This window comes from Cibotium barometz, chromosome 25 (genome assembly GCF_041138505.1).
Source record: "Cibotium barometz isolate CiBa-2024 chromosome 25, ASM4113850v1, whole genome shotgun sequence".
NCBI lineage: Eukaryota > Viridiplantae > Streptophyta > Polypodiopsida > Cyatheales > Cibotiaceae > Cibotium > Cibotium barometz.
Genome location: NC_141070.1, coordinates 36,937,635 through 36,955,889, shown reverse-complemented (window position 1 = coordinate 36,955,889; position 18,255 = coordinate 36,937,635).

The following is an 18,255-nucleotide window of genomic DNA, read 5'->3' as shown; positions in this document are numbered from 1 at the left end:
ATAGCGACACAACAAAGGTAGAGTGAAGCTTTCATCATATTGAAGGTGTAATTGAGTACCACACCATGATATGTCCATCAAATAACATAAGAACAAGCAGAGCGGCAGCTTCAAGATAAACTTTGCGTCACTAGAGAAGCTCTAGAAAAAGCAAAGGTATATATGTGTGTTTTCTACATATGAAGAAAGTCCATGCCATGTTCATTGCCTCTTTGTTTGTGTTTATAGGTCAATTTACACCACAAGAATGAGGCTGTGGAGAAAGCAGGTGCTAGTAGAGCTTTCATGATGGATGTGAAGTTAGAGAACTCTAACACGATGATCATTCCACAACCGCCACCAAAGATTCTTCTGCATGAGGATAGTATGTTGATTATGATAGAAAGTTTCCTAGGGTGTGGCCTTGGGTTTGGAGCGGACCAGTCTGTTGTTCGTCTGTTTATATTACCTTGCAAGCATGCGTATAATGCATTTTTCTACTCTTATGTATGTGTTGCAATTGGTTGTAGCCAGGCCATACCTAAAGAAGCCAAAAAATGGTGGTAAGGAAACCACTTAGTCATGCCATGCTTGAAAACAAAGGTAGTAACCTATACTCTTTAACTGGTTTTATTTGATTAGCACTACTGGGCATTTGTTGATACCACCTTTAAGCACTTGCTATATGCCAGCCCGTTTGGAACCAATTGAAACCTATTTGCAATGCTTCCAAGCTATTATAGTGGGTGTCAATCTAGTTATTGAAAACCTATTGTTATGCTCCAAACATATAAACTAGTTATGAGCAGACTCAAACCAATAGTCCAAAACTCTTTAAAGGGCCCCTTCTCTTATAAACTTGTATTCAACTAATTTCCATTTGTCATACTCCCAACCCATAAACTAGTTTCAAAGGGGTTAGAAAACAAGGGTTAAAAACCATTAAAGTGGCCCAATTTGTAATCTGGTTTTAAACTAGATTTTAAGTTAACTACCGATGTTTATATAACTGGTTGTCAACTAATAAACTGGTTTTAACCATTGGGTTATAAACCCTCACAACCTATTATATGGTTATCAACCAGTTGGAAACCTGTGGTGGTGAAAAACCCCTAGGGGTGCCCCAACTTATAAGCTCGGAATCCACTAGTTGGACAAACCATCAAATGGTTGCAAAGCTCTGTGTTGTTGCAAATCACATGTTTTGCTCCCAAACTCAAAATTTATAGATGAACTACCATGTGTTGAAGCGATTTGTGTATGTCTTCTTCTAATCATTTGAAAGATGTGCTGCTACCAACGAATTTCAAAATGTGCAGGCTACACTTCAAAATCATCTTTTAGTAGGTAGTAAGGAGGGGCAAATGTAAGGCATGAATATGTTGATTTGAGTGAGGTTGTGGAGCATAGGCTTCTCCTTCTTGCAACAACAGAGGAAACCCCATAGCAAATGTCTCGTGTGGGAAGAACGCCTGGTGAGTGTTTTTCGATCTCATCATCATGCTTTCACATGATGAGACCACACTATTGATTCAATAAGTGTTATCATTGTTAGCTTAGAGGAAGGGGAGGGTGATGTCAACAAGGAACCAAAGAGCACCACTCTAAGAACTAAGTTGAGTGCAGGAGAGCTGTCACCCATGAGGAATGATAGAAGAAGCTCTCTAAGTGGGCACAATCACACTGCAAGCACAAAACTAGGGCAAGCATGTACTAATCGCGTGACTCATTCTAGGATGCCAAAGAAGAAAGGTTTTGATTATCAGGGTGTGCTAAATGTTTAACTGTCACACCCGTGAGGCAATAAGGAAGCCCTCGAAACGGGCAAGCTTGTACTAACCGTATGACACGTTCTAGAACATCAAAAAGGAAGAGTTCTGATGATCAAGGTGTAAGATTCCTCCTCTTCAGTATCTAGAAGGTTAAGACATCACTGTACACTTTCCTTGATTTTAATCTTTGAAATAGTTCATTTTCTCTTAATTGACTTAGAGAGAGAAAATGTTCTAGAGAGAGATAATACAGTTTTGAGATATTTTTGGATACAAAGTTATCCTTTAATTTTACGATGAGTTTCGCTAAAACAAAAGTTTAAAAAGAGTTTTCCACCAATGTGCATTAGAAATTAATTGATTATGTACACTGGACACCATAACCTAGGGGTACCATAAAATTTTGATTAAGGTCCAAAGAGTGTTCTAATGGGCCAATGGGATTAATCCAAGTGTTTGGATAAGAAAAATGCAAGAAGAAAAGAAAATCCACCAAAAATGAGTAAATTCTCACATAAGATGAAGAGTTAGTACTAGTACTTAGCATTATAAAAATGTGAATTTTGACACCTTAGGGGGGTGGGAGTAGACCATCAAGGAGGCGCCTAGATTTCCATCATATCTCTCATTTTTTAATTCAAATATACTCCAAAAGCATGGGATATTTCATCTTTCATCAAGCTGGATCAAAAAGAAGGTTTAACTAGTTCAAAACTTGTCCAAATTGGATCAAACTGAAGCTAGAAGCCTCTAGATCCCAGTTGAGCTCGATTGGTGGCCTCCCTCATCTATAAATAGAACCCCATTCCTTTGTATTTTCATCTTAGAGTATTTCCATGCTAGTGCAATTTTCATTTTAGTGTATTTTCTTCTTTCCTCTTCCTTGCCTCTCCATTGTGAAGCTTTGGTGCTTCACTAAACCTCTTCTTCTCTTGAAGATTACCCTCTTCTCTTGGTGGGCCAAGCCTCCTCCTTGAGGGCTACTCATCTCCTTGCTAGATAAAGAATCAAGCACACAAGCCTAAACCATGATGTTTATACTATTTTCTCTCCTCTAGATGCTTGGGAAGCATTCTATCTCATGGTTTCTTCTTAAAACCATGCCTTTCTTGATTTATGTTGTTTAGATGAAGTAATGTTAATCTCCTATGCTTAAGTGTATTGTTTATGATTTATATTCACTCTTTATATGAAGGAATACTCACTTCTTATGGTTAAATCCTTCTTGGAAGGTTAAACCTCCTTTATTCTAATCTCATTTTCTTACCCTAAACTCTAAGCTTATCAAGCTAGAGATGAAGGTTTATGCATAAATTCAATTTTATGCTAAAAGTGGAATTTTAAGCATTCTCATTTCATAGAAAATGCAGGGAAACTATAGCAAAATCTTTATCATTAGAAAATGAATTTAAATTGCCTAATAAAATTTATGCCAAAAGTGGAGTTTTGAGCATTATTCATTTTAGAAATTATAAGAAGGTTATGTACAATTCTTCTCTAATTTTTAAATGGGATTATGAATATAATTCATTTAGATAAAAATGAGTTCGTATGTGTGCATAAATATTTTATGCTAAAAGAGGGATTTTCATGATATTTTATGTGAAAATCTTATATGGGGATACTTAGTTGTGGCAATATAGTCCCTCATGGTCTCACCTTCCTCTTGCTTGATGTTGTAGATTTGTACAATGGGGCTCCATCTAGATCCACTCAGTGAGAATACCATAATAAATGCTGGTTGTGCCAATGTAGTCCCTCATACTCTCACCTTCCTCTTGCTCGATGTTGTAGATTTGTGCAATGGGGCTCCATCTAGATCCATTAGGTGAGAATCCCACAATAAAAGTCTATATGAAGATCTCATGGTTAGCCTTTTTAAGCTACATTAGTGCTCTAAACCATCAACCTACTTTACCTTCAAGTTAACATTTGAATGAACATATCTTGGTGGGATCATCAATCCTTCCCATGGCTTTGCAAACTTGATTAAACTTCTCTAGGTGTACTAAATGAGATCTCTAGTTCTATCAAAATTTCTTTATCATCCTTGAGATGTGGATTGGCTTAGTTTTATTTAGATAAGGGTCTCTAGGTTCTATATTTATGGCACCCCCTCTTCCCATTTTGAATGACATCCATAGTATATCTTTTACAAATTCATGTGTGGTGAAATGTACAGGAGTTGTTGCACAAAACCCTCTATGTTTCAGTTTAGTGTTTCATGCCCCGTAAGATTAGGCTATACAATTTCTAATGACTGATCCTACACATGTGGATCTGAAAGAATGTGAAATTATAGGGATTGAGGATAAATGTGATTACCCTTGTGGAACACTTGGGCTAAAAGTAGGCCTTTGTTGGTGGCCAACCAGCCCGTTTGGTCGTCGTCCAGATCATTGTTGGACTGACCGTTGTGCAACAAATCAGGTCTTCTTGTTTGTAACAAACTCATAACAACTTCTTGATGAACGGGTAGTACACGTGGTTGTAATCAAAAAAGGGGCATTAGTTAGATAAGGGGATAGAGGAGTAAGTGTGGATCTAGTCTGTGGATCTAGTCTACCCGATTGAGACTATAGAAGAGGGTGCATCACTGTTTGGATAGCAAAGTACATGTTGAGTATACTGAGGCTCTAGGGGGGATAGGAAGAGTACCGAAGAGAGTTGAGAGAGCAGTTCATGGGCAAAGTACATGTTGAGTATACTGAGGCTCTAGGGGGGATAGGAACAGTACCGAAGAGAGTTGAGAGAGCAGTTCATGGGCGAAGTTCTTCTAAAGCATTGTATTATAGTATTGAAGAATGTATTGGACCTTGTCTCATCATTGCTTTCTATCTTTTCATCTACATATGTTTTGTGCTCAATCTTGTGTTTAGCCATTCCTATCTGGATGTGATAGTTTATATGGAATTTGGATATCCATAGGAACTAACTTGCTTACATTCTTGCTCCATATCCTTGCATTTAGGCAGAGGGTAGCTCAAAAATCTTGTGTTGGCTTATCGCATTGGGCGTAGCTGCATTAGTCGTGCTTCCTTTAGAGCCAATTAGGTGGTCTGAAACCACGTAAGGGCCGAATCTTGACCAAACACTAACACTTTTGTCGATCTTGCTGGGGGAACTGGTACGCCAAGTAGGGGACTGAGAAAATAAAGGTTAGTCCTAGGTCAGTCCTACACAATTAGTAAGAGAGTGAAGCTAGCTGAAATAAACTAGGAAAAGGGAGTGAGCACATACTGGGGTTAGGTATGTTCAAGAGAGAGTCATAAGGTAACAATGGAGTATGCATGGAGAATGAAGGTAACTCAATACATCATTCTATATCAATCCACATCCAACCACATGATTCCCACATCAATTCACATCATCTCACGTCAATCCACATCATCTCACGTCAATCCACATCCAATCACATCATTCCCACATCAATTCACATCCAATCACATCATTCCCATATCCAATCACATCATTCCCATATCCAATCACATCATTCCCACATCAATTCGCATCCAATCACATCATTCTCACATCAATCCACATCCAATCACATTAATCCACATCCAATCACATCATTCCCACATCAATTCACACATCTCACATCAATCCACATCCAATCACATTATTCCCACATCAATTCACATCCAATCACATCATTCCCACATCAATCCACATCCAATCGCATCATTCCACATCAATTCACATCCAACCACATCATTCCACATCCAATCACATCATTTCGACATCAATTCACATCCAATAACATCATTCCACATCAATTCACATCATTCCCACATCAATCCACATCCAATCACATCATTCCACATCAATCCACATTCATGACACATGTAACCCTTTTTTTCTCACAATTTATGTGTGTGTGTGATGACATGGCACGTGATGCCACATGGCATCGCAGGTGCATGTTGTCACGTGACATACGTAACCCTTTTTTGTGATGACATGGCACCTCATAGCATCATGACTTGCACTGCCACACATGACACACATAACCCTTTTTTCAAGACTTTTTTGTGATGATGTGGCCCTCCATGCCATGTGGCACTGTGGGTTTGCATTGCCACATGGCATGAGCAACCCTAAATTTATTTTTTCAATATTTTTTTGTGATTGAGTGTGGCGGCTTTTTTGTGATTGTGAGTGTGGCGGCTTTGTTGATTGAGCTTAAGTTGTAGCATTCCTTATTGCTGTGTTGCCTCCTTGGTTGCCTTTTACCTTTGACATCATTCCACATCCATTCACATCCATTCACATCATTCCACATCCATTCACATCCATTCACATCCATTTCATATCCATTTACATTCATTCACATCATTCCACATCCATTCACATCATTTCACATCCATTTACATTCATTCACATCATTCCACATCCATTCACATCATTTCACATCCATTTACATTCATTCACATCATTCCACATCATTTCACATCCATTTACATTCATTCACATCATTCCACATCCAACTAGATTAAAAGTACAGTTACACTACTTTCCACACTGATGGAGCTTCTAAGTCTCGGCCATTACTTGGCTCAGTTGTTTAAAGATAACTTTTTCTCGACTCAATCCCCTTGAATCTAAATTTCTATTTACTTTTTGGATCCTCCATCCTTTCAAGGATTCTAGATTCCTTTACCAGGGAATCTAAGGATAAGTTAGTCACAATTATTTACATTCATCCAACTACGCATGTTTCTGGCCTTTTCAATGGAAAATCCTTTTCCCATTCTAAAATGTACTCAAGATTCTATTTTTTGAGAATCTAGACATATACTTCATTTTTTCGAAAGTTAAATATGTTCGTGATTCCTCTTTCTTATTAAAATTTAACCATGATTTCTTGATGCGTTCCAATGAATATTTTCCTATTCCTTTCTTAATTTTCCGATAATAGAATATACTCAGTATTCTTTTTTTGAATAAAAGATTTATGCATACGACCTCATGGGATTTACAAAATCAAATATACCCATATTTCCTCTTTCTAATTAAAAATTAATCTATGTTTTCTCGATGCACCCCTATGAATATTTTTGCATTCTTTTCTTTATTATCCCAAAATAAAATATCATGAAAATCCCTCTTTTAGCATAAAATATTTATGCATACCCACCACTAATCCATTTTTATCTAAATGAATTATATTCCTCATAATTCTCCTAATTTGAATGAATCTAGAAAATTTGTGCATAACCTCCTTTTTTTTCTGACGAATGAATAATGCTCAAAACTCCTCTTTTAGCATAAAAGTCAATTATACATAAATCTATTCTCTAATAATATAAAATTTTCCATAGCTTCCCCACATTTTCTAAGAAATGATAATACTCAAATTCCACTTTTGATATAAAAGTTATTTATGCATAACTTCCATTTTCTAATGATTAAGATTTTTCCATAACTTTCCCATATTTTCTATGAAATGAGAATACTTAAAATTCCACTTTTAGCATAAAAAATAATTATGCATAAATTTCATTTTCTAAATTTTTACCATAGTTTCCCCGCATTCTCTATGAAATGATAATGCCCAAAATTACACTTTTAGAATAAAATTTATTATGCATAAACCTTCATTTTCTACTGATAAAATTTTTCCATAACTTCTCTGCATTTTCTATAAATTAAAAAATGGTTAAAATAACACTTTTAACATAAAAACTAGTTTATGCATAAACCTAAGTTTAAACATAAACATTAATTCATCATAAATCAAGGAAAGCATGGTTTTAAGAGAAAACCCACAAAATGAAATGCTTCCCAAGCATGAGGGAGGTTAGGAAGAAGATTAACATTAAAAGAGAGCATAAACTTCATTGTTCTAGGCTTACCCTTGGTTTGCTTGATTGTTTACCTTGGCCACCAAGTAAAAGAGGGTAATCTCCAAGAGAAGAAGAGGTTTAGTAAAGCTCCAAAGCTTCACAATGGAGGCCCAATGAAGAGGGATAAAAGAAATACACTAAACTGAAAATTACACTAGCATAGAGTTGCTCCAATATGAAAATACAAAGCATTGGGGGTCTATTTATAGAGGTGAGGAAGGCCACCAACCAAGTCCAACTAGAATCTAGAGGCTTCCAGCTTCAGTTTGATCCATTTTAGACAAGTTTTAGACTAGTTTGGCTCACTTTTTTTATTTGGTTTGAAGGAGAGAGGAGAGATGAAATATCTCATTTTTTTGTATAAAAAATGCCCCCTTGATGTGATTTCTAGGCGCCTCCTTCATGAGCCCTTCTCCCCATTTTGAGGTGTCAAAAGTTTCATTTTTTAACTAAAAAATCCTAATTTTTTTCTAATAAATCCAATACTAGTCAACTCTTCATCTTATGTGAGAATTTACTCATTTTTGGGGGATTTTCTTTTATTCTCTGTATTTTCCTTATTCCAACACTTAATTTAATCCTATTGGCCATGTAGAGCACTCTTTGGACCTTAATCATAAATTATTTGAAATTATGTACCCGTAGGCCAAGATGTCCAATACACATATTCAATTAATTTCTAATGTACATTGAAAAACTCTTTTTAAGATTCTATTTGAGGGGATCTCTTCCTATTGACTGGGAGAAAATACCTATCCAAAAATATTTCAAAACTGTATAACCTCTCTCTAGACCAAAACAGGTTAAAACAATGTTTTCTTGCATTCTGAATTAGGGGATGATTTCAGAGACTGAAGGGGAGGTTCTTACACCTTTACATCTCAAAAGTTGGATGGAGGAATCTTAAATCCTACCCCACTTAAAAAATACAGCTTCTGAAAATGTTTTTGAACTTCTATTTCACGAGAATTTATTTTAATAAGATGAGATATTTTTCCATCCAAAAATATCTAAAATCTGAATAACCTCTCTCTAGAATATTTTCTCTCTCTAGGCCAAAACAGGTAGAAACAAGATCTTTTATATTTTTGAAAAGGGATTTGATTACAGGGGAAGATAGGGGACATCTTGAGAGGCTCAGGAGGAATCTTACAGTCAAACAAGATCTTTTTTCCATTATGAAAAGGGAAATGATTACAAGAGACTGAAGGGAAGGCTCTTACATCTTTACATCATAAAAAGTTGGAGGGAGGAATCTTACATCCTACCCCACAAAAAAAATGCAAGATGTCCTCATCTCGCAAAACTGGAGGTAATCTCGGTAAATATCATCTTCTATTCAAATCCAATCTTCAATTGCTACTCCCAAGTTTCCTCCTTCTCCTGAGAAAGGTTTGTGGAGAGCCTTGTGCACATCGTCATCAAGCTCTTCCTCATCGAGTCAGGGGTTAACATTTCTACCAAATGATGACCTCGATCCATGATCTTGTCAATATGAAAATTCTTTATCAAGTCCCTTTTTCCAACTTAACCAAGACGCTCAGGTGAAAAGACCACTTTATTTATAATTCGAATCCAATAGGAGTTAAACTTTAGATCCAACTCATTCTAGGGCTCCTTAAAGTTTGGTCAATCCTCTCAGAATCCTAGAATAAAGATCCCTTCTAGAGGAAGAACCATACAAAACTGATTATCAAAAAATAGATCATTCATATCCTTAACACAATAATGGTCCATTAGACCAGTAATTTCCCATTAACATCTGAACATTCCCGATTCGTCATTCCACAATTAGGTCTACTAGGCCAAAGGTCAAGCTGTGAACAATGTGTTAGCACGATTCACTAATGTTATAGCAATCTGCTGAAAGTCTTGATTGTCTACCACCAAGCTACTAACATCATTACTAGAATTCTCTCCATTCATCATTATCATAAATTATTCAGCTCATCTATTTTCAACTAGAATTCAAAAATCATCATCCTTCAATCAGAATCCAAATCAATTCATCAATTTTCAACCAAATTTTTGCTCATAACTTCAAGGTCTTAGATTCACTTGTATATATTATTAGTATAGAGCTGTAGTTATACCCACGGTATATACAGGTATTCACGGCCCTTGGTGTTATAAGGCAAATGCCATCATATCTAGGCCTCAAGCAAGTCAGAGATTCCACACAAATGCAATACTTTTATCTAAAAACCCAATTTCTAGTTTATGAATTTCCACAAGGGCCTAAGGTTATGGTCTTGTCACGTCACTCAACATCAATCAGAAATTTGGCTCTTATTTTTTAGGATTATTTATGCAGCGATACTTCTAGAGAAGGATATGAATTGTAAGATTCCTCCTTGTAGCTTTTGAGGTGTGTAGGTGTAATAACCTCCCCTTCTGATCTTATAATTATTGCCCTCTCTAAAATAAAAAAAGATCCTGTTTTACCCTATTTTGACCTAGAGAGAGAAATGTCTAGAGAGAGATAATTTAAAATTGAGATATTTTTGGATATAAAAATCCTCCTAGTGTCTAAAATGGTTTCTCCTAAAACACAAATTCAAAAGAACTTTCCAATGTGAAATTGGAATTAATTAAAAATAGGTATAAAGGACCTTAGCCTAAGGGTCCAGATTTTTAAAAAAATTTGAATTATGCTCCAGTCAAGGTTCTTATGGACCAATAAGATTAATCCAAATGTAGGGAGGAGATAAATTGAAGAATAAAAGAAAATATTTTAAAAATGAGTAAATACTCACATAAGATGAAGAGTTGACTAAGGACAAGGTTTATTAGTTAAAAAACAAGAGATATTTAGAGAAAATGATGCATTTTTGACACCTCAGTGTGGGGAATTCCCCTCATGAAGAAGGTACCTAGGAGGTACCTATTTCACATGTGTGGAGGAGTTTTAAACTCATCAATAATGAGATATTTTCATCTCTCCTCTCTCCTATTTCAACTAGATCCATGTGTGGAGGAGTTTTAAACTCATAAATAATGAGATATTTTCATCTCTCCTCTCTCCTGTTTCAACTAGATCCAAAAAGTAACCTAAACTGACCCAAAAATGATCAAAAATTGACAAAACTGATCTGGAAAATTCTAGAATCAATTTGCTTGGTTAGAGGCTTATTCTTTCCTATAAATTGAAGCCTCCCTCTTTGTAAAAGGTTAATAGTGTTTATGCTAATTAGAAATATTTTTATTATAAAAGTGTTATTTCCATTAGAATTAATTTCTATGCATAGAAAGATGCATATTGGAGAATTTTTTTTATTCTTAAAATGTTACTTTCATCAAAATTGATTTTTATGCATAAATAAATGCATAAAAGAATTTTTTAATTATAAAAGTGTTACTTTCATCAAAATTGATTTTTATGCATAAATAGATGCATAAAAGAATTTTTTTATTATAGAAGTGTTACTTTCATCAAACGTGATTTTTATATATAAATAGATGCATAAAAGAAAATTTTTATTATAAAAGTGTTACTTTCATCAAAATTGATTTTTATGCATAAATAGATGCATAAAAGAACTTTTTTATAATAAAAGTGTTACTTTCATCAAAATTGATTTTTATGCATAAAAGAATTTTATTTATTATAAAAGTGTTACTTTCATCAAAATTGTTTTTTATGCATAAATAGATGCATAAAAGAATTTTTTTATTATAAAAGTGTTACTTTCATCAAAATTAATTTTTATGCATAAAAGAAAATTTTTTATTATAAAAGTGTTACTTTCATCAAAACTGATTTTTATTCATGAATAGATGCATAAAATAATTTTTTTATTATAAAAGTGTTACTTTCATCAAAATTGATTTTATGCATAAATAGATGCATACATAATTTTTATATCAAAATAAGAGTTCTCTTGAATCCTATGCTTAAATCCCATGAACATTTGTAAAAAAATAAGTAAATACTCTATGAGAGAAAATTCTACTGTTTCATATTCTCTAGGATGGTAATGAGAAAATTCAAAAAAACTGTCAAAATTTTAGATAAATGATTAATTTATTCCTCATAGGAATTTGTGATTAGTTTTGAATTCAGTTAAGCAAATACTCAATTAATGAAATTCAGTAAAGTAGTAATTGAAATATTACCCTTTGAGAAAGATAGTTCAGGGAGAACCTTTCCAGACTCAAACCTTGAATCAGACTATGACCAAGACATAACTCCTTCGTCAGTTTCAAGAAAAGACGATGTGACCAGTTCCAAAAAATTCACTCAAATCACCCACCGAATCTGAAATTCAGTTAAGACCCTTTGATTCTAATTTGAGGATCAAGGTTACAGAATTCAAAAAATTCTCTTGGAATTCAGACTTGTGATCTAGAAGTATTGGGATACGGATTTAAGATATACTCATTATATTCAAAAGAAAATCAAAACTGAAAACTTGCATAGAAACCTTGTTTTCTTAAAGGACTGTCTTACGCCAGAATGCTAGAGGGAGCATTTGGTATATGTGTTTTTCTAAGGAAAGTTCGGTTGCAATAGCTAGCGGGGAGTGTTCAAAGGATGGCTCACGCGGCAAAAACCTACCCAGGTCTTGATGAGCCTTGGTATGGTGAAAAATGGTGTGCTTCCGGTACGATGGGCAAGAGCCGACAAAAAGTCCTCCCTGAGTGAAGTGCCAGGACACCTAAGGAGGATCCTGGAGGGTTCTGACCTAGCAATGCATGGGCTCGTGGTGCTTAAGACACCCATGCGTATGTCGTGGAAGATATATATATGTATGATGACCAGAAAATTATTATAATCTATTTCTGGATCTCGTTTGCTGACCTGCTGGTCTCTCAACGGAGAGTCTAGAGTGATATTATTTTGTGAGAAGTAAGGATTGAATGGAAATTTTGAGTTATGACATCTGTAACCAATAATTGTTTGTCAATGGATTGTTTTATAAGTTAAAGTTTAAAGAGGAGTGTGTGCGTATCTGTATTCTAAAGCAAAAGTTAAGAAAGGCATTCAATTATGGGTGGGTAAGTACTTGTCTGGTTCTACCAATTCCAGTTGGTTGGGCGGTGGCTAACCCATGGGCCGATGTAGAATCTGTAGAGTTTTAATAATAAAATTGATTAATAGGAATACGTTTAGAACTCGAGTAGTTAAATAAAAGGTTGAAGACTTCTCTAATTAATAGATCAACAATTGTGCCTGATTCAATTAGGAAAAAAGGGTTGATCCCTTCAAGTTAAGTCTGTAATAGTTTCCCTTCTATCTGGTATCATTGTTGTCAATTGGTGGAACCAGTTGTCTTGTAGTAGTAGAAGGTAATTCATCCCTTCAAGTTAAGTCTGTAACGGTTTCCCTTCTATCTGGTATCATTGTTGTCAATTGGTGGAACCAGTTGTCTTGTACTAGTAGAAGGTAATTCATCCATGTTGTCATCCTCTTCTAGCTCTAGAATGAGAGTTGTCGATGCATCATGATCATACTCATCTTGAATCTCTTCTTCTTCTAGATTATCTCTAGTGTCTGTTTTTAGTTCAAGATGTATTTGCTCAATGAGTATACCTTCATCCGATCCTAATCCCATGTGAGCCTCACCTACTTCCTCAACTAGTATGTCTTCTTCTTATTGTTCAATAGGTGCTAGTGGTGTTTGCTCAACCATCACATGATCTGGGGGGAGTTCCTCAGCATCTGGCAAACAGTCAACTGCTATTTTCACCTCTTCAAATATTTGTTTTCCACATGGATTCATTTGGATCACAAACAACCATTTATGATCTATTGAGTCTTTGACAAAGATGACTTGCTCATAGTGCTCTAGTAGAGCAAAAATGTGTCCCTTTCAAGGTCAGTCCATTAATGTTTATGTTTAAGCTTAGGTTTATGCATAAACTAATTTTTACGTTAAAAGTAATTTTAACCATTTTCAATTCATAGAAAATGTAAGATTCCTCCCTCGAGCTTTTGAGGTGTGCAGGTGTAAGAACCTCCCCTTATGATCTTATAATTATTCCCCTCTCTGAAATAAAAGAAAGATCCTGTTTTACCCTGTTTTAGCCTAGAGAGAGAAAATATCTAGAGGGAGGTAATTCAAAATTTAGATATTTTTGGATATAAAAATCCTCCTAGTGTCTAAATTGGTTCTTCTTGGAACAGAAATTCAAAAAGAACTTTCCAATGTGAAATTAGAATTAATAAAAAATAGGTATAAAGGACCTTAGCCTAAGGGTTCAGCATACCACCCCCCTTCTCTTCATTAAGAATTTTCCTTTCTTTATCCTAAAATGAGTAATAAATAAATTGATTTAAACTCTTCTTATTGTTTACTCTTTAGAAAGTGAAAATTGAGTAGATTAGAGTGCTAATTTAAAAGTGATATTAGAATGTAAAAATTGAGAAATAGTCAGCCATATAAAGGAGGTTATGGCAAAATTTTCTTAAATTTTGTGGAAATAAAGTTTATCTTTATGTTATTCTAAAAGAGTAATCCCCACCGTTTGTGCATTCTAAAAGAAATATTTTTATTTATTCCATGTACATATTCACCTATGAATATGCATGGATATCATTGATATTAATTATTGAAATTAATTTCTATGCATAGAAAGATGCACAATGGAAATTTTTATTATAAAAGTGTTATTTTCATTAAAATTGAATTTATGCATAGAAAGATGCATAAAGGATTTATTTTTATTTCAAAAGTGTTATTCTCATTAAAATTGAATTTATGCATAGAAAGATGCATAAAAGATTTATTTTTATTTCAAAAGTGTTATTTATACAAAAAGAGGAATTCCCATAATATTTGAGATCCAAGTAATTAAATGGTAAAAGATAAATTTTTGGCATATTTCAAATTAAATGTAGTTTATTTCAAAAAGTGTTATTCTCATTAAAATTGAATTTATGCATAGAAAGATGCATAAAAGATTTATTTTTATTTCAAAAGTGTTATTATGCATAAATAAATGCGTAAAGAATCATTATATCAAAAATTAGAATTCTCTTAAATTCTATGTTTAAATTCTATGAATAGATGTGATGAGATGTGATGTGAATCAGATAGATGTGAATGAATGGATAGATGGATGTGATGTGAATAGAGGTGATGAGAATGTGAGGTGAATAGATGTGATGAGATAAGATGTGAATCAGATAGATGGGAATGAATGGATGGATGGATGTGATGTGAATAGAAGTGATGAGAAAATGAGGTGAATAGATGTGATGCGATAAGATGTGAATTAGATAAATGTGAATGGATGGATGGATGAATGTGATGTGAATAGAGGTGATGAGAATGTGAGGTGAATAGATGTGATGAGATAAGATGTGAATCAGATAGATGGGAATGAATGGATGGATGGATGTGATGTGAATAGAGGTGATGAGAGTATGAGGTGAATATATGTGATGAGATAAGATGTGAATCAGATAAATGGGAACAAATGGATGGATGGATGTGATGTGAATAGAAGTGATGAGAATATGAGGTGAATAGATGTGATGATATAAGATGTGAATCAGATAGATGTGAATGAATGGGTGGATGGATGTGATGTGAATAGTGGTGATGAGAATGTGAGGTGCATAGATGTGATGAGATAAGATGTGAATCAGATAGATGGGAATGAATGGATGGATGGATGTGATGTGAATAGAGGTGATGGGATGTGAGGTGAATAGATGTGATGGGATGTGATGTGAATCAGATAAATGTGAATGAATGGATGAGATGTAATGTCATGTGAATCAGAATGTAAATGAATTATATGGGATGTGAGTGAATGTATGTGATGATAATGGATGTGAATGTGTATGTGAAGAATGGATGTGAATGTGTATGTGAAGAATGGATGTGAATGAGTATGGGAAAGAATGGATAAGGATGTGTATGTGAAGAATGGATGTGAATGTGTATGTGAAGAATGGATGTGAATGAGTATGTGAAAGAATGGATGTGGATATATGTGAAAGAATGTGATGTGATGTAAAGAGATGAGATGTGACATTAATATATGTGCATGTGAAGTGATAGATATGAATGTATGGATAGATACAAGTAGTCGTACATGTGAACGATTGAATGGATGTGGATGAATGAGATGAGATGTGTATGGATAGATGCGAGTAGTCGTACATGTGAACGATTGGATGGATGTGAATGAATGAGATGAGATGTGTATAGATAGATGCGAGTAGTCGTACATGTGAACGATTGGATAGATGTGAATGAATGAGATGAGATGTGTATAGATAGATGCGAGTAGTTGTACATGTGAACGATTGGATGGATGTGAATGAATGAGATGAGATGTGTATGAATGAGTTATGATGTGGATAGAAGTGATGTGATATAATGGTGATGAGAATGAATGTAATGGATATGAATGAATGTGAATGTGATGGGATGGGATGTGAATCGGGATAAATATGAATGAATGAGATATGAGGTAAAATGAATGAGATGTGAGGTAAAATGAATGAGATGTGATGTGAGTGAATGTGATGTGGTCTTAATAGATGAGATGTGGATATGGGTAGATGCGAGTGAATGAGATTTGATGAGGTTAAATAGAGGAAAGATGTGATCAGATGAAAATGATGTGACTCAATAAGAATAGGAATGCTTATGAAATGGTTGTGGAATTAAATAATGTGGATTGATGATGAAACAATGTGGAAAGACAAGAATTCGTTATAGAAACTATATTTATGACCTGTTTTTAAATGACTGTTTTATGTCAAGAATGCTGGAGAAGCATTTTGACCATCTTGTGAATGAGGTCGTGGAGACCTAATCTGATAAAGTTGCAACAGCTGACGGAGAGTCAATGGAGGACGTCTCGTGTAGCAAGGTCGGCTGAGGTCTTGACCATCTTGTGAATTAGGTCGTGGAGACCTAATCTGATAAAGTTGCAACAGCTGACGGAGAGTCAATGGAGGACGTCTCGTGTAGCAAGGTCGGCTGAGGTCTTGACCATCCCTGGTTTGATTAAAATGGCGAGCTTCCGGTACGGTGGATGAGGAACCAAGGAAGCGGCCTATGAGTGAAGTGCTAGGTCACCTGCAAAGGCTCCTCAAGGGTACTGATCATACGGTGCTCGGGCTCTGTGTTGCCAATGATACCCACATGTATGTTGGGGAAGATATTGGAAGCAGGAGTAAGAGTTGCTTTCTGAATTCGAGCATGGATCTGGTTTATTGACCTTGCTGGTCCTCAACGGATGAGTCCATGGCTCTTTTATAGGGATCCGTTGGTTGATCTTGCTGATCTCCAACGGATGAGTCCATGGCTCTTTTATAGGGATCCGTTGGTTGATCTTGCTGATCTTCAATGGAGATTCCATTTTGATATGTGAATATATTGCCAGTTACTATGAGCTAGGAACTATCGAAAAGGCCCCTAAGTGGACAGTTGGTGAGCATTCTCGTTACCAATGATGCCATAGGTACACCGATGAATGAATGAATGATTGGAAATAAGGATTCAATAGGAGATTTTGAGAATTATGATCAGTGACACAATGGTTTCATTAAATGATTATTTTTAAAGATCGCTGATTCTGTGAAAAAGATAATTTCATATTGGGTGTATAAGTGGTGTGACTAGTTTTAAGTTTGCATGAATATCTGGCTAGGGGGCTTGGGAACTCTTTTCCCTAATACCCACGATAAAACCTAACCAAACTCTTAATTGGATCCCATCACTACAGTGGTTGGTTTGGGCGGTTGGCTAACCCATGGGACTGGATGATGATGGGGTTAGGCTGTTGGACTGATGGATCCCTAAATTGAGACTCAATTCTATTATGGTGGTACGATAGATGAAGTAAATCCCGGACAAAAATTATTCTATGGAAAAGAATCAACGGCTGTGCCTGTCAATGAGGAAAAAAGCGTCGGTCTCAATGATCCAAGTGCAATCTTTTCCCTAATCTGACTATCCAAATGCGGATTCCGTGGAACCTGCATAAACTGACTCACCAACCCAATAGCATAGCTCAAATCTGGTCTAGTGATCGTCATATAGATCAAGCTTCCTACTATGCGCCTTTACATAGTAGGATCCTCCAAAATCTCTCCTGAATCTGCACTCAACTTGCCATTCTGATCCAATGGCATGGAAATAGGCTTACAACCTGTCATACCATACTTGGACAACATGTCCGAGCCATACTGTCTCTGCAGTAATCCAATAGCATGTGGTGACCTAATCACCTCAATGCCCAAGAAATATCTGAGCTCCCCCAGATCCTTCATCTCAAACTTCTGTCTAAGCAGGATCTTTACATCAAAGATCTCTGCATCATGGTCCCCCGTAATGATCAAGTCATCTACATAGATGACAACAAGCACAACCCCTCTATCACCATGTCTCGCATATAGCGAGAAATCTGCATTGGCTACATGAAAGCCAATAGTGACAAGATATTCAGAAATCTTGTCAGACCATGCTCTTGGTGCTTTTTTAAAGCCATACAGGGCTTTCTTCAACCTGCAAACATGCTCGGGGTGACCCACATCCTCATAACTAGGTGGCTGCAACATATACACCTCTTCTTGCAAATCCCCATGCAAGAATGCATTCTTCACATCCATCTGATGTAAAGACCATTGCTTTGACGCAGCCCCACTGCTATCACAACTCTCACTGTTGCCATCTTGGCAACTGGGCTGA